We start from the raw sequence: 22,585 nt of genomic DNA, 5'->3' as shown, positions 1-22,585 counted from the left end.
CTACGCTACTATATCCTTTCTTTCCTGAAAAATAAATTTGTACTACTGATGTCTTTAAATAGTGTTGTCATGGCTCTGAGTATACCAGCAGGCTTTAATTGCCCTAAGTCCTCACCTAGGACCTCCACACAGTCACAAATTCCCTTTGGCTCAGGTGTGTGGCATGCAAGCTGTCACTTGCTTGTGGTTTGCATCTGAGCTGTACCATATTTGTCCTGGGGTTGATCCTGTGCTGATATAAACCTGCCAGCTTGCTTTCCTAATATGATCTCAGATATGCTTTATAACTGCTTGATGAGTATTATTGGTTGCACGCCTTGTTATCCCTAGATCTGCTCCTTTTGTTCAGGCACCCAAGTATAAATTTGGTTACAGATAGGATAGGTGTGCACAGCAGATGGAAAGAATTTTGTAGGTATCTCTAACTTGTTTCAAATGTTCAAATTCTCTGCTATGCTATACATCTCTTACACAGCATTGTTGCAGAGCTGTGATGAGTTGTACTGTGAAGCCTCTTTCATGTTGCTAAACTCCTGCAAGGGCTAGTGGATTAAAAAAAAGGAGGGGGGAGGAGAGGGGGAAGGGAATGACTACAGACAACCCTTCTATTTTTGACTACATTGGGCTCACTTTTTATGACTGCTACAAGTTTGGGGGAGATACAGAGTTTGAGAGAGTTCCATCTCTCTAATCATCTCTCTAACCTTCTATGTAATAATTGATTTCCTATACCTCTTCCTAAAGGAGGGTGCTCAAGATCCTGTAACCTTACTTCCTTAGCTCTTACTAGAGCTTTAAGTGCCATTAGGCCTGTAAGTTCTAGGTTGGTTTACTGCAATTTAAAAGACAGATGCTTAATTAGAAGTTATAATACATCTCCTTAAATACATATTTGAAAAAGGAAGTATGTGTGTGAAGAGTGAGGCAGTGCAGTGCTGTAACAATTTACAGTTCCATAATCTATAGTTACATTAAGCAAGCCAAATTTAAGAGGTAAACATAGTTGAACGTCTCTAATTCAAACATACCAAAAGAGCACTACTCATCGGAGCTATATTTCATTAAAATCTAGACAAAAAGCATATTTTGAACCACAAAAGCATCTGCTAGATAAAGGCAAATGATTAAAAAAAAATCAGCAAATAACTGTGTTGTGTCTTTTCCTTCCAGGCTTACTCTGTAAGTAGCTTGCTTTGGCAATGGGGTATAGATAGGGAGATAGGGGCAACAAATTGTTCACAGTTCCTTTTGAGACCTAGAAAAAAAAAATGTATTTTCCATTTTTATTAGACTTTAATGTGAATCTGAAGTTGGCTGGTCTCATTCTCTGCTATGTTAGGATACTAGTGTCTATCCACTACTACCTGACAGCACTTTTATCAAAAAAATGCATACCAAATTTTAGACCGAGGCTCTCTTCTAGCCAAAGGAGCTTTGCATACGTTTTTAACTTTGCACCTAAGATTATAAAGTCAAAATACAAATGGAAGCTGAGCTGAAAGTTCAGAAAATATTCTGATAAACTTTAACTGTAAATTGAAGAACTGGAAGAAAAAGACCAGACTTGTCTGTGAAAACTGACTGAGGGAAAAATGAGGCTTTCAGATTTCAAAACCACACTTTTAAGAGGCTGTTGGTTTTTATTTGGTTTTTGTTTGTTTGTTTGTTTTTAATTGTGCTTAATAACACTGAGCTTACTTTCTTCTCAAAAGCAAGATATTAATACAGTCAAAGATATACATTTTTTCTCTTTTCAAATATATATATATATTTCCTTTTAGTGATAAGGAAATGCTGGTCTATGGTGTCACAGTTATGGAATGATTGGCTAGCAACAGACCTAATGGAAGTAACAAGTATTCAGTTAGAACTTGTCAAACAATCTAACAGTCAAGAAAATCAGGTGCTCCTCTACATTGAACACCTTATGTGCCTTTCAGGTCTATATTCACCCCCTAAAAAAAGCAATGAACTAGTATCTAATTTGAGTGCAGTAAGATAGAAAATAACCTTTTGATCATTTCTGTGTTGCCTCTAAATTCTTACAGCTGTCAAGGCAAAGAATATGTTTAAGAAAACAAGCTGGACATCTGGCAGCAACCTATGTGATCACCTTCCAACGTTAACAGCACCTTTATAAGAAGGTTAATTTATTTGGGGATTTTTTGTGATAATAGGTTTTGTTTTGTACTCATTCTTTGCAGCAGTTCATACAAATCTAATTTCCCAGTCTACAGTCTTTTTCTTTTTAAAGTGGTAATGTTCTTATTGTTTAGTAGGTTTCATGTGCTTTTAGAAGCATATTCATCTTGAACTTTTATCTCAAATAATATGTCATTTACTTGCTGATTTATTACATATATCTGCAAAAATGAGTTACTATAAACAAAATCAATCAAACTGCATTAAACAAAGTAGAAAACACACAAAAGGTAGTTATTAATTTCCTTATTTAACATTGTACAAGTATAAACAAAATCTATGCTGTTTCCCTAATTTACACAAAAGTAACAAATCTGCAAGTCCTGTTAAACTTCATAGAGCTTTTTTGTTTGCTTGTTCTTAGTAGAGAATTATAGTCTACCATATTTGTCTTGGCTAAGAACTCTCCTGACTTACCTGAAAAATTTTGTCTGACATGGAATCACCTTGGTAAATAGGGTGATACAAGGATGTTGTTGTTCACCACGTCTGTTTCACTTTTTGACCTGGTTCATCTTTCATTTGCACCCTATTTAGAAGTGTCTATAAATTTTAAGCAAGTTTGTGTAGGTGCCAGTAAACTTTAATTGTTCTTCCCCTTATTTTAAACTCATTTGACTTTTGCTTTCCATGATTTCATTAGCAGAAAAGGAATAAGCAAATCACATTCTGTAAGAAGTTACTACAGTGTAACAGAGGTAAAATGTAATTGTCCAAAAATATCTTCAGTTTGATAAGGATACAGATATATATACATATATATATTTAAATTAAAGTGCACATCAGTGCAACCATGCTTTGATTAAGCTGGCTGCCAGCCAACTATCCTATTTCCACTTGCTTATCTCACATATTTCCACTTACATTGCAGAAACTGTGGGCAGCTTGGCTCCAAATTAATAAAGTCGATGGAGTCTAGAGACCTGTAGCTCAGAGGCCTATTGAGCTGACCAAACATAAGTGCTCACTGTAGTGAGTTAACAGCACTATCTCAGTCATAAAATGACTCTATCTCCAAGAGTACAGCATGTGAGTATGAACACTAAATCATTTGTAAATGTCCGACTCAAGCATCTATTTTGTTTTTATCGTGTTTAACATAGATCTTGGTCCAGCGTTGTTCAACTTATTCTTCAACGTCCCAGACAACAGAACGGCAAGTTTGCTGATGACACCAAGCTCGGAGGAGTGGCTGATACCTCAGAGGGCTCTGCTGCCATTCAGAGGGACCTCAACAAGCTGGAGAGATTGGCCAAGAGGAACCTCATGAAGTTCAACAAGTGCAAGTGCAGGGTCCTGGACCTGGGGAGGAATAACCCCAAGCACCAGTACAGATTGGGATCTTCAGAGAGGGACCTGGGAGTCCTGGTGAACAGCAGGCTGACCATGAATCAGCAATGTGCCCTTGTGGTCATGAAGGCCAATGGTATCCTGGGATCCATTCAGAAGAGTGTTGCCAGCAGGTCAAGGGAGGTGATTCCCCCCTCTACTCAGCCTTGGTGAAGCCAAACCTGGAGTACTGTGTCCAGTTCTGGGCTCCCCAGTACAAGAGGGATGTGGAGCTACTGGAGCAAGTCCAGAAGAGGGCTACTCTAGAGGGCTACTCTAAATATTTGGGAGGGGGGGGGAGGATGTTGAGAGGATGGAGTTTTGGTCTCTTTTCAGTTGTACCCAGTGACAGGACAGGAGACAATGGGCACAAACTGAAGCACAGGAGGTTCCGTATGAATATGATGGGGCACTTAACTGTGAGGTTGATAGAGCACTGGAGCAGGTTGCCCAGAGAGGTTGTGGGGTCTTCTTCTCTGGAGATAATCAAAACCTGCCTGAATGCCATGCTGGGCAATGTGCTCTAGGCAATTCTGCTTGGCAGGGGGGTTGGACTAGATGATCTTCAGAGGTCCCTTCCAACCTCATGCATTCTGTAATTCTGTAGCATGCCTCAATGACTGGTGTGAAGGACAGTGAGAGAGGAAGGGCTGTATAACAGCAGTCACAGGGGTAAAAAAGGAGTAGTTGTAACTTTTGCTTGATCAGTACCATAGCAGATATTTTCAAATAGGAGCACTGTCTCAGTTAGTTCTGAGAATAAGCACTAGTCTTGTGTTCAACCTGATGTGTGAAATTGTGACCATTCTGCAATATTAGCTTGATTCATTTTCCAAGTGATGATGGTGGAGGCCATGTAAAAGAGCTTGGGATACTGTGATAGGTATGTATCCCTTGGCAGTTATGTATAAGCCATCCAGTCATACAACCCTATCTGATATAATTAGCCAACATACTTCAGTTTGTAGTATTCATTGTCCCTAGTTAGGAAAGGCAGACTGATATTTTTCTAATATTTAATATTAGACATTATATGTGACCCATGAAGAATAATTGTTCTGTTTAGATAGGGTAGAGAGGTTATGATGTAGGTTAAAAAGTATGTGATATTTTGGAATGTCTGTCCATCATGAAAAAAAAACTGTAGCATGTGTTCTGTAAGCAAAACTGTATCTGCTTAACTATTACCCACCTTTTCCAAAATGTGGCTGCTACTAAAAGAATTCATAGGATTCATTTTCTTCCCAGTTCAATAGACATGGGTTTCACCAAACTGACTTCAGTGCTTTGATTATTTTTCTTCCATTTGTAAAAACAACCTGAGTAGGATTTTTAAGTACTTTCTTTGCAGTTGAAGCTAGTTCTGATGAGATATCTTACTGATTGTAAGAATTCTGACACATTCCAGCACATGCTAACCAAGTAGTAGATCTTCTGCTTACTCGTATTGCAACCTTCTTAACTAAAGCATATAGTGATCCCAAATAGCACACGGAAAAAGGGCTGCCTTTCTTCATTCTAGATCAGTCCTATATAGTAAATAGCCACAAGCAGATAAACAGGAAGGATATGGGGATATAATGTGGTTTCTGAAACAAGGATGCTTATAGGTCAAAGTGAAGCAAAGGAAAACAGATGTGTCATGTAACAGTTAATCCAAAAGCGGTGTGGCACTGTCTTCATATGTTGACCTTCCGCACAGCTAGCGTGTACCTTGAGCTCAAACATGAAAGTGCAACAGAGAAAGAGTTCATGACAAACATGAAAGTGCAACAGAGAAAGAGTTCATGACAAACTGAGGGTACTGTCTTCTATTGGGAAAGGGAAAGGGAAAGGGAAAGGGAAAGGGAAAGGGAAAGGGAAAGGGAAAGAAGAAGGAAAAGAAGAAGGAAAAGAAGAAGGAAAAGAAGAAGGAAAAGAAGAAGGAAAAGAAGAAGGAAAAGAAGAAGGAAAAGGAAAAGAAGAAGGAAAAGGAAAAAAGCCTTATCCATCTTTTGTATGGTTGATGGTTATTCAGTTGTTGTCTGGAGTAGTTATAAATTTTAGTAGGTAATAAGCAGAAACAGACCAATCTCCAAACAGAGACATTTTCCTATTCTTCCCTCCAAGACCCTGTTCTAGAATTCAGAAGTTACTTCAGCTAAAATTCCCAATAACCACACAGCATGGTACAAGACCACATAACTGTTAGACTCTGTTTTGTTCGAGATAAACTCAGACAATTTGATTTAAAGCAGTGTACAAATGTCTTTTAACTGCCTAGCCACCTCATAGATGCAGAAGACACAGAAGTGACACCAAGATGCTGGCAGCACTCCCAGGAAATTCAGGACAAGTTGAATAAAGGTACCTACTTGTCTACAATGTCAGGGGAAGACTCAGAAGTCAGGACAGTGATGAAAAACTTATGTGAGAAAATAACAAGGTGCACATAGGTGACACAAGTTATAGAATGACTTGCAAGTGTCTCTGGGTGTAATAATGGGTGCTAAGGAAAAAATGTAAGGATCCACAGCAGCTGTAGGAAGATCCTTGAACAGAGAGCTATGACATCCAGAGATGAGTTTAAATAACATGCTCTCACCTGCCTGTTAAAACCTTTCCCCTTGGACTCAGGGAGAAGTGATGACAGGAAAGGCAGAGATAATAGAGGAAATGAATGAGTTTGTCCTGGAACTGTGAGACTTATTTTATCAAAGAAGGGGTAAAGTTGACAGTAATGTCTATGGCCTTTCCATTCAGGCTTAGATGAACTTATGGGTGCAATTCATAACACTTGTGACAGTCTTCTCACTGGTGTCTTGAAGAAAACTATTGTTCTTGACAATGGGGCACAAAGCAATTATTCCTCTATGAATAAAGTGGCTCTTTAAAATATCAAAAAATAGTAGAGCTAACACTTGACCACAACACCTCTGCCAATGTCAGTGAGAAATGACTAGTGGCACTGCTCTTCCATGGAAAATTAATTCATTCTATTTTTAGCTATTATGAATTTTTTTCACCTAATGATCCTTGATCAGATTTGTCACTGTCTTTTGTCATCAGATTATCCTCTATAACTGCATCATAACCTTGCAAAAAAGGATCAGAATAAATATTTGTTAATTAGAGTGCCAAGAATTTGTCTTGAATTGAGTGATTAGTAGTCTTTATGTAAACTCCTTTGATTATTTCAGATTTACTAGGTATACATTCACCTTCAGTACTTCCTAAGCAAACTGGCAGCAGTGTTCTCTAGTCCAAGCTTTCTGCAGTACCCTGTTGAGCAAGGATTTAAACAATGGGATTTTTGTTTTAGTCCTTTTTCTTTTTTAAGCTTTTTGGGCTGCAGGGCATGGCATTAATGTTATGTAAAGTATTTAAAGAAAATGGGAAGAGATGGATGGATGAATAGCATTGACTTTCTTAATTATAAGACTAATAACATGGGAGGTGATTTAACTAGTCATTGACTTCCAGAGTATCATCTGTATATAATGGACAGATCCTATTCAAAGTAGATTAATTCAAAGCTAATGCAAAAGTATGCATTAGACCTGAACAAATGAAAAACCTCCACATTTTCATTCAGTGATACAGAATATACTCATCAATAAATGATTTTTGAGTATTTCTCAGCTGCCTGTCCTTGAATTCCCAAGTTTGGTTCTGATTCTTGATCATGATAAAGCCTTTCTTGAGCCTCACAAAGAACAACAACAAGAAAACCAACAAACCAAACAATAAAACAGTTCTGCATCAGTTGCTGTTGCTGTCACAGCAGTCCACAACTGCAATATTTCACAATAAAATAAGAATTAGACAATGCTAGTGGTACCTATGTTGCAACAGAAGTAGGAAATATTTTTGCAAGTGATTACCTGAGATAAATAGTACATCCCAACTCAGCTGAAGAGAAGGGATTTATTAGATTTATTATTTATATTTATTGTTCAAGCCATAATGAGTTGTGACTAAACTTCAGGAATCTCTGTTGTGTAATAGTCGACTAGAAGCAACAACAGAACATGTAATCTCTACAGAAATAGTAGTGACACTACAAAAACAAGCTGTAGATATCTGGGTTCAATATTACAATAGGATAGGAATGCTGAAAGTGAAAATAAAGGTTTTTTTCTTCACAAATTTTCTTCTCTTTTACTGATATAAATCCATTATGGCTGGCCATCATGAGAACTATTGTTCAGTACACAGTATAGAGTATCTGAAGGTCAGAAAGAAAGAAATGGATGGTGAGGCTTGATGAGGTGGCAGGTACATTTGCCATTAAAAGGCTTCAATCAGGAAACTAATTGTGGTTCAATGAACCTATGTGGGGAAACCTTTCCCTAGTACTTGTTATCAGAGGGACAGCATCTGCTGCATACTGATGTTAATGAGACTTCCATCACGCATGAATATGAAATTAATACTGAGTTATTTGTAGTATAACTGACAATTTGTGATAGTAACAGCTACAATTTCCCTTCTTTTTCATTATGCTCTTTAGTAGCTAGCCTAGCATCTCCAGCTAAGTTTTCCTTACACAGCCCAACATCATTTCTGTAAATTCAGAAACAGGACAGTTATTCTTTTCTTTGGATGTAACCACTTTTCCCCAAAGTTTAAAATACAGTCAGAAAAGGCGTTGGAAAACTTAGTGAATAAAGCATTTGAATGAGTTCCTGAATCAAGGTCTGTAAAGCTGATACCATCATCAGTAAGAAAATTGTCATCAAGTTACTGTTCATCAACAACTAATTACAGTAAGCAAAATTCTGCTTTATGTCAGAGTCCATCTTGAGGAAAGCACTTTGTGAATATGCTATGGCTTTTCAGAGGTAAATAAAATCACAGTTTTCAAATATTTCTTAACAAATTGTTACAGTGACTGCTGTGAATAACATGAATCTAGAAAATTTTATGTATTTGAGTCCATCTCATGCTCACCTGAGGTAAGGAATATCTAGCAGACAGGTTAACATTTTCCATCAGTGCAAATTCAGACTGTATAATGAGTTTTCCAGGTGGTAACTACCCTTACTAATTATGGTGATAAATAGCCTCTCCCCTGTACTTCAGTTGTACTGTTCCAGTTAAGCCAGGCCAGATATGTTTAGATGTACCACAGACTCACTGTCAAATTTCCACTATTCAAGAATTTTCATGTGAAAATGAGAATTTTCATGTAAAAACACATGTTTGAGGAACTGGGGCACTTGAGCCATCCATATTTTGATACTGTTCTGTTTGATAGCACCCATAGTTACACACACTACAAGCATCACAGAATATAAAAGAAAGGAAACTTATTATCTACATATTTGATGATCCTTACAGAGGAATGTGAGACACCTCAAAGATACCTTCCAAACACCATTTGATTGCACTGAGTTACTTCAAGGATGCAATAAACTTTTACATGAGATGAAGTGCTAATTTTTGCAAAGTGTATAACATTGCTCTGGGATGTTTTTAAGCTCTTTATGGAGCAAGTTTTCAAGCAAAAAGCTCTACAGCATGCCAAGGGAATTCTGATCTGATGGCAGAAACCTGGAGCAAAGGGAAGAACTGTGCAGACAAACACATAAACAAACACTGAATTGCTCAGCAACTGGACATCTTCTGTAACTGTGATTTCATACTGAGGGTTGCTCAGATGAGTTCTCTCATACCAATATAGGGAAAAATAAAGAAAGGTTGGATATAGTTCATAAATACAATTTTGAGAATGTGGAACAGCTTCTGGGCTGTTGTGCATGAGCCAAATCCCAGATGAAAATTTCTTATTGAGAGCCCAGCATCCAAGCCTTCCACAGAAATCACTTTCATTTCTGCATCTTCACTGAATGCTGAGACTTCCTGCCCATCTGCCAACAGCCTCCACAGGAAAAGCAGAGAACTTAATGTTATTTTTTGCCATAGTACCTTATTTTTAAATTACCATTTTTTCATGTCAGAGGGTTTTTGCTGAAGTAAGGACAATTATTTTCCTTTCAAGAAGAGACAAAATCTTGTAAATTCAAAAAAAAAAAAAGATGTCACAGGTTTACATATATGTGAGGAGTAATTCCTGGCATTGAATATTCAATGATATTGTCCTGAGAGTAGCCTGGAATGATGTGTAGCATATAGAAACTCTGATTTCTCATTTATGACAGGGTTAACAAAAAGAAAAAGGGAAAGGAAAATGTACAATTTTGATGTTGCACAGCTAAGTACATCTGACCTGGTAATAATATATCAAATCAGGAAGATGAACTTCTAGAAATGTTTTGAAACAAAAAAAGAAAGTGTGTGCATATTCCAATCTTAACAGTATTTTCTAACTAAGATAAGGTAATTATTTATTGTAGACCTCAAGAAGTATTGACTCAGGAGCCAGTCACATATGGAATGTATCACCGAATAATATTATTTAATTTCCATTAATATTCCATTACTGTTAGAAAATCACCAGTTTAGAAGACCTGATAGTGTTCCAAAGCCACTCTTCAATGGCTTTGGGGAAAAGGAAGCATGTCTTCAGCTGGCAGAGGAATGTAACTCTGGTGAAGACTGACCAAGAATTCACCACAATGTGATCCAAGAAATACACAAGCAACAAACAAGAAAGGAGTAAACTATACTTCCAAAATACTGATCTGTTTTGAAAACAATTATACAAGCAATTCCATTCCCAAAGTTCTCATCTGCTGTCATGTGATGTTTTGATAAGTAAGATGTTGAATTAATTCTGGTCCTTTGTACTGACTATGACAATATCCTTTTTATTGCGTTGCCTTTGGAGCTGAGCAGAAAAATTTATTTTATTTGCTTTATATAATATAATCACAAAGACAATATTGTTTTCAGAAAAGCTGAAAACAATATAAGAAATCTATTTCAAACGGTCAGAATGAACCAATTTCGGTATGAATAAGAAAATATTGAAACTAAGGTAGAAAAAGTATTGGGATATGGAATACTGCAATACAGTGGCTAATCTGTTCAAGATCATCAGGCAAGCCAGTCAGTGTACAAGTTCAAATTTTTGTGAACTGCAAAAAGCCAAGAACTGGTTCCATTTCCAAGACCTACCTGAGAGATCTACTTTCACTGACAGCCTAAGCTACTTAGTTGTATTCATTGAGTCTTAGTTACACTTTGTGATCTACATATAGAATGCTACTATAGCTAGTCAATTTAGGTAGTACTCAATATTTGAAATTTTCAAAAGTACACTACAAACAGTACAGGCTATGGTGAAGCATTTCCATCACAACTAAAAGCTAACATGGGGATACAACAGAAAAAATGTGCCTCAGGCAGTAACAATCCCCTCCCATGGAGGTTTCAAGAGAAAAATAGGATATGGAGGTTCCAAGAGAAAAATAGAGTATGGAGGCTCCATACATTGGTACATTTTTCAAACTTCATTAGTTCCTGTGGTTTTAATGAGAATCATTGCATACTTGTGCAAGCAATCCATGCATGCCACTTATTACATCTTTTGGTGTTCCTTAAAATATGGTCCTTGTCATTGAGCTCTTCCACTTTCCCTTGCATTTTGTTAGTACTTCTAATTTTTGTTATATATAACATAGATGTGAGCTGTCTCTACTCTTGTGAGAGACAGTAAAAAAATGATTTATCTATGGAGACATCCCTGTTTTCCTCTGAAGATCTCTTTGCTACCTGGACATTCTTCAGAGAGACATGCTTTTAATTCTTATTTATTTTGAGTACAAAAGTATCTCACAGAATTAGGACTTTAAAAGAGACAAATCAGTCTCTTTTCACAGAATCACAAAATCACAGAATTTCTAGGTTGGAAGAGACCTCAAGATCATCGAGTCCAACCTCTGACCTAACACTAACAGTACCCACTAAACCATATCCCTAAGCTCTACATCTAAACGTCTTTTAAAGACTTCCAGGGATGGTGACTCCATCACTTCCCTGGGCAGCCTGTTTTGGTCATAGAGGAGTTAGGATCATACTCAGTTCTCATGCTGCCTGTCAGAATCTACCTGTTATTTCGCTTCTCACTTCCCTGTCCCAGAGGCCTGCTTTTCTTAACTTGCAGTTCCTTCTCTTTTTTAATTTTTCAAACTCAAAAGTAAATTTCTTGTCCCTAAATAATAGAAATAGCCATTTCTGTCTCCCTGCCCCAAACTTCATCTTCCCTTTCTTAGGAGATTTCTTTCTCTTATTGCTCTTCTAGTTTAGACCCAGAAGTCCTCACCTCTAAGCCTCTGTTGGAAGTGTGGTAATTCCAGACTTTGGAATACTTCCATTCCTGCAATTCATATACCTGGCAATAGTTACTATTCAAAGAAAAATTGTATCAGATCAATAGAAAATATCTTTCAGTCATAGAATTCCTAAATCAACCACAACCACACTTTTTTTGAAATTAAGGGCATAATTTAAGAAGCTAGCTGAATTAAACAAAGTTAGGTAAAATTATAACATAACCCTTGGTTTTCTTGTCAAATAAACTCCTTAAATAAATAAATAAATTGTAGTTCTAGTTTGAATTTGTCCACTAAAAACATTTACATGTTTTTTTTATTATTATTTATTTATTTTATCTCTCACTAAAAAGGCAATTGGGGGACACTTTTGGTCCAAAATTTTAGGCCATTGTAGACTAATTTAGGAATTAGGTTTAAGTGAAAAATTACAGTACACGAAAGATCTTATTTTCATCTGCTTCAAACTATAGAAAAACAGAACTGTTAGCCATATTTAACCTTAACACATTATTTTCAATGCATTCATTTCACAGATGTTACTGAAACAAATCATTTCATCTTTGAATAATTTTTTAGGTTTTGTTCCCCCTGCCCTGTAGGTAAGAAAACAGATTGGGCAGAAAACAGAATAATTTTCTCAGCCATATAAACTGTTAGTGATAGAGCCAGGAATAAAATACAGGTCTCCTGGATGTTATGCTAATAAACTTGTGATTGAAGCATGCTATTTTTCTGTTCAGCTTTCCTTAGTGGGAATGCTGTTCTGTATAATGACCACTAGAGCCAATACAGACAGAGGTATGATGTTTGTTAATCTAAAGACTCAAAAGATTAAGAAAATATGATAGCAGGTAATTGATAGAGCACGGACAATCACACCACAAATACAGATCCAGGCTAATATGCTTATAGAAGCCATTTTTACGTGAATCTGGCCCAGTATATAACCTTCCACAAAAAGGAGTATGTCCAAACTTCAACTGGAAGAATCTGGAGAATGTTTCCCTTGAGAAGGTATTCCTTCAGATCTCCCATGTTATCTAGAATATGTTTTACTTACTGTAAACAGGGAAGACCAATGTAGTGAAAGCTGAGAACTGTGATGTAATTTAAAAATGCACTAATCAGGATACAAATAATGTTTGGTTTCATTGAAACCAAATATATGCATACTGCAATAGTATATGCATACTAAAATAGTAACCACCAACACATAAATATTTTGTAAGCTTGTGATAACATAAGGACAACGTGATAACTAAAGGGTGAAAAATTGGAGACACCCAAATGATAAAAAGGTGCCAAATGAAAAACAAACAAACAAAGCACACAAGATAAAAACAAGCTACTGCATATGGCCAAGACATCCTGCCTAATATACATGAAGGATGACTGGCAAAATCAAAGACAATAAAGACAATAAGCACTACCAGGAGCAGATGAGATTTCTTTTCTGCCTGTGGGGATAGGGTGTATCAGATATCTTTGCCAAAAGAGCTCACACAAAATGTCTTGAAACTATGTTTTAATTGGAGCCCCAGCTATGTAACTGAGTCCTTCATTAAGATATGTCTTCAGATTTGTCCTCTGAGCTTCTGTTTTGTAAATCCTTCTGATCTTTAAGGCAAGTCTTACCAGCCAGTCACTCCAAGAGTGCATGCCACAGCATCAGATTAACTGCTAAATCAGACTCATGGATACTGCTTGGCTGCCTGTATAGCTGAATCTCACAATCTATTTCTCTTTAACACAGCTAAAAGTTGTGATAAATTGGCTTGCATATATATGCTCTGTCATGTAAGATCTCTGGAAGTCTCCAAGTGATGGATAAGAGAGAGGTTCACAACAGGTTTATTAGTTGGAAACATCACCCTTGTTAGCAATAGATATGCTTATTTCACTAAGCTGTTCCTTGATGTAAAAGATTGTCTGCAAATCTCTGCAATGGACTTGTCTCTCGCTCTGGTGTTTTTATGATCCTGTGGTCTGAGACACTAGTGTTTGAAGACATTTTCCTGCTAAAAATTAATTCTCTTATAACATTAGTAGTGACTGGTAGAGAGTACTAGGCCAAACATAAGGTATTTTTGTTCCATGAATTTTAGGTTTCCTTCCCCTTTATATATGGTAAACAGTTAAAAATCATTGTAGATGTGAACCATTTTGAAAGTTAGCTGAAGCCAATCAAAGTATTCTTTTTTGACTCCTATAGGCTTAGTCTCAGTCTTTATGAAGAAATAAAACCCTGCCATCCTAAAAAGGAGGATGAAAATAATTTGGACCATGAAAAATGGATTAGCTTCTTGACTTTGTATCTGGTGGAAATGTATATTTTCTTTATTTACAAGTTCCATTGTTTCTTGTATCCTTTGTTTATTCTCCACACAGAAAAAACACATACTCTTTACCTGAGATTAGCAAGTGGCAAAACTGTATTTTCTTTCAAAACATTAGCTATGGTCCTGTTTTTATGAATATATACTAATGCAAGTGCTAATTATTTGCTTTATGCACAGTATCTGTGAAGACACTGTTCATTTAATAATGCCTGTCAGTTATGTTTTAATATGTAGAAGAAAAATCTGAAATTAACACATCATTGTAACAGAAAAAACATCTATTTGTCTTCAGTTCATTGATCATCTTTAAATCTGAACTACTAATTTGATCAACAATACTTCTTTTTCCTAATCTAACCCTCAACTCACTGTGCAATTTCTCTTTATATACATGTCTGGTCCAGACATCAGAGGAGTCTCAGTGAGCTCAGTGTCTTGATTTACAAAGGAGGCAAAAGGTATCCACTGAGTAGCCAGAACAATTTACAGAAGTGGCTTAATAAACTGTATATTAAATTCCTACTGAAAACCAGCTAACTTTCTGGACAGACAATGTTTGTCACATGAAATCTGGAGAAAAAAGTACTGAAATCCATTCATTCAGGAAGGAGATAACTTGGTGCCTTTTTTTGCCGTTATTACAAGAGCTTATTCTATCTGTCCATATCCCCAGTGATATGCACGCTAGATGTATTTGCACACATTGATGGAAGCAGGTTATGGCTTCATGTTCTTGTTTTATTAAATTTTTATGAGGGAATGATATTATGTATTGGATGCAGTGTTTCTGAGTATATTAAGTGGAAAACATAATGTATTTTCCTTGGAGAATAGGATTTATGTGCTGCAAATGTCTGATATGAAGTAATTTTTCTGTGAGGGATTACTGTCAATACTGTTTCTGAATCAAAACCTATTCAGCAATCATAAGCAGCTGGAAACTGAACATCTGGGGCAAGAGTCAGCAGAAAATTTTGCTACCTCTAGATGCTGTCTTTGTATGGGACCAGTTTATCGAGGTTAAAATACAGGCCAGCTGTGAAAAACCAAAGTGAGAAATAAACCTCCCAAAATGGAGCAAGGACAGCAAAGTTGCCACAAATAAAGCACAGAATCTGATCCTCAAGAACTATTACCTTTCCTTAAATAATATGCATGCATAGACTAAGTAATTTTGCACATACATGTACCCTCTATGGCATACACCAGAACACTACTGATAAGAGGAAATGAGACAGAAAATGAAAATAAATCTTCAGTAATAGTCTATGGCTGTGGGTTTGGGTCTCTAATGTAGACTCAAACCTGGGATTTTAGAAAACTGCAATTCAGGTAACTGATATCCTTGAGGATAGCAAGTTTCACTTGCTAAATGGGTGTAAGTGGGATTGGTCAGGAGAAAGTATTTTACCATAAATTCAAAGTCATTTTTCCCCTAATTGCTAATTCCATTTTCTCTCCAGGCTGTACAAAGACATGTCTCCTTTCTTTCCCCAGAAATGTACAACAAAGTAATTTCAAGCTTTTCTGTTAAATTTGATGTGCTTTCAATTAGATCTTCTAAAAGTGTATGGAAGAGCTCTTAGCTAGCAATAAACTATTTTACCATTAATATATGAATGTTACAAAAGGGTGCAATTTTAATGACTGCTGAACACTGGGCAGGGAAATGAGGTTTCTCCAGGTTCACTCTTAATTTCTGCTATCTGACTTGATTCTGACTTGATTCACTGTGATTCTAAAGACAACACAAAGGGAAAAAAAATACATTTCCTTTGTTAAGAAAGGAATCATACTTGAGGAGTTTTAAATCACAGCTAGGGATTTCCTTCAAATCCTGCTTAGGAAACAGAATGGTAACAGAGGAAAATTATAAGACAGAACTGGGGTGCAGGAAAAATCAGAAATGATCTAATTTTACTATTAATAATTTGACAGCTAACTATCTGGTCTATCTTTAAGGTCTCAGCTCAATGAAAGGCTTCCAAAGCTTTTTTCATCCTGAGATTGTCAGGATAGGGGGATAACTAATGCTCTGGAAACTTACAGTAGATGGAGGCCAACAGGCCACTTTAGAAAAGGCTCCTATGTTTAATATAGCTCCAGCCAGGTAAGATGAATCTCATGTTGAGTTTAAGAATTGTGGAACACTCAGAAAATCTGTTGGAGTAGAGAAGGGCTTGGAGTAAATAAGAAAACAAAACTGATTATTTGAGAAAGGTAGTCTTGGATTTTCATATTCTAGTCATGCAAGAAGAAGGGAAGTCAGTGAGTTAAATGGTGTGAGAGTGGGAAGACTAAACATTCTCTCCCCCCTCAAAAGAAGTTGACAGTGGGAAGAGGGAGTCGTTTGAGACAAGCACTAGGCAAAAAGCACCTAGGACTTGAACAGAAAGAAAGAGTAGACATTAGTAAAGAACTATGGCTATACGAAAGATGAGCAATTTAAAATAAGGTAAGGAAGAGAGTCAGAAGTAGTAATGAAGCCAATTGAGAGAAGTGACTGGAAAATAGATCATGAAAACGTGTGAAGGAAAAAGCAATATACTATATTTAGAGCAAGTGTTTGGATCCCTGGGTAAAGAATCTGAAGGAAAGGAGAAACTAAGACTTTTTAGTAAGTGGCCAAAAGAATAGCAAACAGTTGGTTATTCAGATATAAAGAGGGAGTATAACATGAGTAGTTGCTCATGAGAAAGAGACAATATTGTGTCAAGAACTAGCCTCAAGTGAGGCTTGAGTAAGGATGCAGCATTCTTTGCAGGACACTGCTTTAAGGCTCCAGGCACTTGGGTCTACACAGTGGAGGAAAAGCTTTAACTCCTACTCACCATACATAAGGGCATTAGGATTTCTCCACACAATGTAATTTTTCTTTTCTGTTTACTTAAGGGAAAGAAGCTTTAGGGAAATTATAGAAACAAAAGTTGAGACTGTGTTAATTTTAACATTCCTTAGCTTCCATGTGCTCCGTTTTGTAAAATTATTTCAGGAAATTAATGGAATTGTTCTTCAATATAATTATTTATTTGTAACAGGTTTCTGTAAGAGTTCATAAATTCTAATGTTAGTAAACAAAGTTTATGTTTCCTGGTCTGGGAAAAACAGACTTTTGATTTAACAGTTATATGTTGCAATTTTTTGTTTTGTCTTCATGTTCCTTAAGTCTCTTTTCTTTAAATCTACTGCAACAGCAAATGGTTCTGTCATTAAGCTCTTCATAGAAATTTATTATGATTTAATTTAAATGGAAAAGAGGCAATGTTTTGAGATTTTAAAGAATTTCTTAATGCAGTCACTAATCTCTGCTTTATTTGAAAACTTCTCTTCATTATTAATGCAGCTTTCCCTGCCTGAAATAATTTCTGTTATTGCCATCTCCATATTTGCAGCCATAGAATGGGTTTGCTGGCCTGTCATATTTAATCTCTAAAAAGCAGCAAAGTTATCAAACTCTGTCAAAAATGTATGTGCATTAACATCTGATTTAGCTCAAGAAGGGAAGGAACGGAGTGCAAAGTGTGTGGCTGAATAGACTAATGAAATTTTAACTGACTTCAGTTCTATTTATTGGATTCGTATTCCTCACAAAGTTTCATTTTTTTGTTGTATCAAAAATTGTCAATGTTTAACAAAATTCTGACTGTCTTCCATACTACCTAGAGCAATTCAACTAAATAGCTGATAGCCTCAGCAATTTTGCCATACTCCAAGGAAAGAAACATGTCACATAATACGCGATGAGAGAAAAATATAAAATAAAATTGTAAAGACTACTAATACTGGAATTGTATGACCTGGGAAGAATCTAGGAAAATCACAGTGAATGAAAGACATTAGGTTAATGGGGTTAAACTATTTTTGTTAGTACTACTCAGTTTCATTTGTAGTTCAATCACAAACAAGTTTTTCTGCCATGCCCCACAATCAATCCCACAATATTGCAGGATTGGAAGTTTCTGCTTTAACTAAGTTACAATTTAAGATGATAAGAAGCAGATAAAAAAGTAAATACAAATGAGAAACCCAAGGAAAAAAGATAATTCATTTCAAATAATGAACACAGTGCTCAGAATAACAAGTTGCAATTTAAAAAGTCTGTATTAAACCATGTAACAGACTACATTCCCATACCAAGGAATGAAGAAAAACATTCCTGTACCAAGAAGTTACAAAGCTCTGAGTTCAGTGCTTTTAATCAGATAGTAGCTAAATATTTTATCTCTTTTGTCATCAACATCAATGCCCAATCATTAAGAACTCTTATATGTATAAATTTTGTCAAAATATGAGCGTAAATATTTACCATAAATATTTAAATATTAAGGTAATTGAAAGTATCCAGAAGAGGGAAAGAGGGCTGGTAAGAGGGCTGGAGGGCATGTCCTATGAGGAGAGGCTGAGGACACCTGGGTTGCCTGGTCTGGAGAAGAGGAGGCTGAGGGGTGACTTCATTGCTGCCTACAGCTCCCTGAGGAGGGGAAGTGAAGAAGGAGGCGCCAGTCTCTGATCCCTGCTCACTAATGGCAGGATGCACAGGGATGGAGCTGTGCCAGGGGAGGGTCGGGCTGGGCATCCTTGCTGGATTGCCTTGCTGGGAGAGTGCAGACACCGGGACAGGCTTCCTGGAGAGGTGGCTGATGCCTCCTGCCTGGCAGTGCTCAACAGGTCTTTGGAAAATGCCCTCATTAATATGTTTTAACTTTCAGTTACTCCTGAAGAGGTCAGGCAGTTGTACTTGATGATTTCTGAAGGTCCCTTCCAACTGAACTATTCTGTTTTATTCTAGTTTCAGAAGAATCAGGGTTCCACCCTTCCTGTCTGGAAACGAAGAAGTTCAGAGAGATGCAGTATTTTGGCATGATTTATATATTCAGTACAGGCCTATGTCTGGCAAAGACTTTTCCAAAACAACTTTGGACATTCTCCAAAACCAGCTCCAGCAGAGATCAAGGTCTGACAGAGCCCTAAGCTTGTGGCTTGGAGACAATTAGAAAAGCACAGGGTCCAGGGACAAATAGCTGAGGGGCAAGCTCATGGTCAGCACCCTTTATTGCTCCCACCAGGCCAGCTGCCTCAGTTCTTGGGCAGACAGCCCCATTCCTAAACAACACCAAAATTTGACAGAGACTCTTTCTTGGCTAAGGACAAATTTTGACAGGGATGCAACAATTTGGAAGGAAAAAAAAATTCTTTCAGCATTGCCAGTCTTTCAGACAGTGATTTATCTCAGGACATCAGCAGCCTACATTCTACAAAGCAGCAGGGGAATCAGAGTCATTTCTGTGAAGACTTTTACATGACCACAGACTGCTGAGAATAGCATGCTCTTCTTTACAGGTGCACTGAGACAGGCTTTTTCTTTGCTTGTAAGGTTTGTGGGAAAGGACTGTAAAGCAGTATTTTTCTTTACGTTAATAAAACTTCAGGGCCCCTGCTAGAAGATGAGTCCCTGCCACATGATGATTTCCATATTCTTCTCTTCCCCCATCCCAAACAAGATGAGGGAAGCTCACAGTTCTGGATGCTAGGAAATGCTGATGGTTTGGGGCAGACTTATGTGTTCACTGCATGACAAAAATACCTGGATACAGTTATTTTCTAGCAAAACGATTAAAGACAATAAATTTCTTTGCTCTGCTTTATGAAGCAGAGACTGAGCAAGTGGGATAGGGTTCTCATTGCCCTTCCTCAGATGGGCAACAAAGTACAGACACTGCTGATATGACATGTAAGTCAATCTGTTCCTGAGGAGAATGACCTCAAGTCATGGAATTTAGCTTAATTCATTGCTAATGAACACAAACATCTGATCACAAGTTTGGGTACTGGGAAAAAAGGATAACAAATATTTTAACAAAAACTAACGTGGACATCTATACTTACAACATCCAGACTTCTTTAGTTTTCTTGAAATTACAGTCAATCCACTAAAGTTCCTTCAGTTAGACTTGGTGACACTGGACGTAAAGGACAAGTATGACCTTTTCTTTGAGCAGCTCTTTGCCAGTTGTTGTTTTTTGTCTTGTTTTGTTTTTCCCTGTCACACTGCTCCTTAGTGTCCATGTCCCAGTGTGAGACACCCATATCCACTGTTCCTCAAAATATCCCTTCCTTCTCCCTGTGGACCACACTGTCCCTGCCCCAGCACGGACCACCCGCAGCTACATCAGGGATGTTCCTGCACTGTTCCTTTAGGATATCCCTGCCTGGCTCCTCCACAGACAGCAGTTCCTCAGGGGTGTCCCTGTCCCCTCCATTATGGATGGCCTTCTATTAATGTCACCTTTCCTGAACGTTTTTTTCTTAAAAAACTGAAGTTCCTGAACTGTTTTTCTTAAAAAGGTTTGAGCCAAGCATTGCATGTTTTTTTGTTTTGGTTTGTTTTTGGTTTTTGGTTTTGTTTGTTTGTTTTTGTTTTTCCCCTGCTGCTGTTTACTCCAGTTTCTGAGCAGGATACAACTGGTTGTGATTGGTACATGACTGTTTGTGGCTTCCTACCACACAGAGCACCACTGCAGCTCCCACAGCATTAACCTTGTCACTTATGTTCATGACAAGGTGAATGACATGACAAGTGAGGTGCATGTCTGTATCTGGTGACAGCAGAGGTACCCTGACTGGCTAGGTCCCTTCATTATGATCACCAGAAAGATTAATCAGACATACAGGAATTAAAAATAAATAAATAAATTATAATAATAACAATCATGGAATGTGTTCACAGCATACTTAAACTCAAATTTTCCAAGCCCAGAATTTGTCCCATCCACTAGATCATATTTTCTCTCACATTATACATCTGGTCCCTGCAGAGAAGCCTAAGCAAACATTTTCATACTGTTTGATTTTGCCCCTCATATTTATTAATAAAAACAAATTTAATCTGAGATGTTGGCATTTTAATACCATGTATTTTCAATGTTTTCTGCTCTTAAGTTGTGATGCAATGGTGTTTATGTTATGAATATTAGCCCCCATAACTATTATTTTATAATAGTTATACGCTTTAATAGTCCAGACAACAGAAGCAAGAAAAGCTATCTGCGTGTTATAAATTGAACAGATTAGCTGTAATATTTTGTTATACTTAGTATTGCATAAAATAGATGTGCTTTATAGATTTCAACACAAATTGCTACCTCATTCATGCAAGGAATATTTTCTCATGCAAGAAAATATTCTCTGTTTACTGGACAATCAGTCATCAGCCTAGCACATATTTTGTTTTTAAATTGTTATATTTGGTGTGTGTAACAAATCCTTGTGTTGTAGATATCTCTGATTACAGGCATCACAAGTCTTCTTGTGGGTGTTAACCTTGGCTGCAGGCCACACACCCAGATTCCTTCCCTCAGCAGTATAGGAGAGTAAACAGATTCGGAATAAAGGTATTGAGACCATTTACCAATTACTGTAATAATTACTGTAATGGGCAAGACTTTCCTCAACTTGAGGAAAGTGAATTCAATTTACTGACAATTAAAATAGATTTGAGTAGTGAGAAACAGAAATAAAAACAACAACTTTCCTACCCATTTTCCTATGCTCAGCTTCACTCCAGACTCCTCTTCCCACCTCCAGATAGCCAAGGGGGAATGATCAGTCCACAACACCTCTCTGCTGCTCCTTTAATCTCATACTTTTCTGTTACTCCAGTGTGGGTTCTCCCCAGGTCACAGTCTTTCAGAAGAAAATCTGCACTAATATGGATTCTTTGCAGACTATAGCTCTTTCAGGAAATTGCCATCTGCTCTGGTATGGGGTCCTCCATAGGCTGCAAAAATTCTGCTCAACCACAACACACTTTTTCCTCCTTCTCTGACTTTGCTGCTCACTCTGTTGCTTTTCACTCTTTTCTTTCCCCCTATATCTGTTGGTATTTCCTGCCCTTTCTTAAATGCATTTTCCTACCAGCTTCGCTCCTGGGATTTGGCTGTGGTAGAACCATCTGTAACTGGTTTACACCATTTAAAACCAGTTGTGTTGGGTACAGGGCAGGGGCCAGACACGGCCTCTTCTTATAGAGGCTTCTTGGCTGCTAAAACCTTTCCAGGGCCACTCTAAATATATACCCAGCTCTCTAAAGACCTAATGTTTATGCAGCTTGTTACACCTACCTCAGCATGGCAATCTCAGAAGGAAAGTGACCAAATGCTTGTTTCTACTATCTCCATACCATTATCACTACTACCACAGTAAATTGCAGGCCTCGCGGCTTGGTGGCTGCTGGTTCTCCTTACTCCCTGATAAAGGACCATGCAACAGCTATGACCTAGCCCACTGTCATATTTATTAATTAGTTAATTAATTAAAAGAGCATAATAGACTTGCAGCTCTAGAGAAGCTATTTTGAAGCTACCTACTACATCCTCCATCTCCTGTTCCCTGCCTAGTAAGTGAAGATTTTTATTTTTACATAGTGTCTCAAAGAATATTATGTTATAAATGAAAGCGTCATATGGGCTTGTATGAAGGTGTGTTGGGCATAAA

At 37.3% G+C, this 22,585-nt stretch overlaps 1 long non-coding RNA gene across 1 annotated transcript in view; it reads right to left on the bottom strand.

The window, feature by feature from the left end:
- Nucleotides 1-22,140, bottom strand: part of LOC137855181 (uncharacterized) — a 28,486-nt gene extending 6,346 nt beyond the window's left edge. Inside the window, exon 1 of the long non-coding RNA XR_011095567.1 lies at nucleotides 21,628-22,140. This is a non-coding gene — a long non-coding RNA (uncharacterized lncRNA). The remainder of the gene's footprint in view (nucleotides 1-21,627) is intronic.
- Between the last annotated feature and the right edge of the window lie 445 nt (nucleotides 22,141-22,585).

This window comes from Anas acuta, chromosome 4 (assembly GCF_963932015.1).
Source record: "Anas acuta chromosome 4, bAnaAcu1.1, whole genome shotgun sequence".
Lineage (NCBI taxonomy): Eukaryota > Metazoa > Chordata > Aves > Anseriformes > Anatidae > Anas > Anas acuta.
The sequence above is the reverse complement of the archived record's forward strand: the minus strand, read 5'-3'. Positions and strand labels throughout refer to the sequence as shown.